The sequence below is a fragment of the Arachis hypogaea genome, chromosome 2 (assembly GCF_003086295.3).
Source record: "Arachis hypogaea cultivar Tifrunner chromosome 2, arahy.Tifrunner.gnm2.J5K5, whole genome shotgun sequence".
Lineage (NCBI taxonomy): Eukaryota > Viridiplantae > Streptophyta > Magnoliopsida > Fabales > Fabaceae > Arachis > Arachis hypogaea.
The window spans coordinates 82,252,757-82,253,756 of record NC_092037.1 but is presented as its reverse complement, the minus strand read 5'-3'; the positions used below and the strand labels follow the sequence as shown (position 1 = coordinate 82,253,756).

General features: G+C 42.0%; 1 non-coding gene across 1 annotated transcript; it reads right to left on the bottom strand.

Annotated features, from left to right (window-relative positions):
* Positions 1-457: 457 nt before the first annotated feature.
* On the bottom strand, positions 458-565 carry LOC112764892 (small nucleolar RNA R71). The gene has a single exon (XR_003183390.1). It is a non-coding gene; the product is annotated as a small nucleolar RNA R71 (small nucleolar RNA).
* Between the last annotated feature and the right edge of the window lie 435 nt (positions 566-1,000).

Here is a 1,000-nt window from a genome sequence, read left to right as displayed (position 1 = left end):
AGCACAACTCTCTTTAGAGCACCTGGACGAACTCTTCAAGGAAGAAGAACAAATGGCAGCCGAAAACAACAACAATGCCAACAATGCAAGGAAGGTGCTGGGTGACTTTACTGCACCTACTCCCGACTTCTATGGGAGAAGCATCTCTATCCCTGCCATTGGAGCAAACAACTTTGAGCTTAAGCCTCAATTAGTTTCTCTAATGCAACAGAATTGCAAGTTTCATGGACTTCCTTTGGAAGATCCTCATCAGTTTTTAGCTGAGTTCTTGCAAATCTGTGACACAGTCAAGACTAATGGGGTTGACCCTGAGGTCTACAGACTGATGCTATTCCCTTTTGCTGTAAGAGACAGAGCTAGAACATGGTTGGATTCTCAACCTAAAGAAAGCCTGGACTCTTGGGAAAAGCTAGTCAATGTCTTCTTGGCAAAGTTCTTTCCACCTCAAAAATTGAGTAAGCTTAGAGTGGAAGTCCAAACCTTCAGACAGAAGGAAGGAGAATCCCTCTATGAAGCTTGGGAAAGATACAAACAATTGATCAGAAAGTGTCCCACTGATATGCTTTCTGAATGGAGCATCATAGGTATTTTCTATGATGGTCTCTCTGAACTGTCCAAGATGTCCTTGGATAGCTCTTCTGGAGGATCTCTTCATCTGAAGAAGACGCCTACTGAAGCTCAAGAACTGATTGAAATGGTTGCAAATAACCAATTCATGTACACTTCTGAAAGAAATCCTGTGAACAATGGGACTAGTCAGAAGAAAGGAGTTCTTGAGATTGACACTCTGAATGCCATTTTGGCTCAGAATAAAATATTGACCCAACAAGTCAATATGATTTCTCAAAGTCTGTCTGGAATGCAAAATGCACCAAGCAGTACTAAGGAAGCTTCATCTGAGGAAGAAGCTTATGATCCTGAGAACCCTTCAATAGAAGAGGTGAATTACATGGGAGAACCCTATGGAAACACCTACAATCCTTCATGGAGGAATCATCCA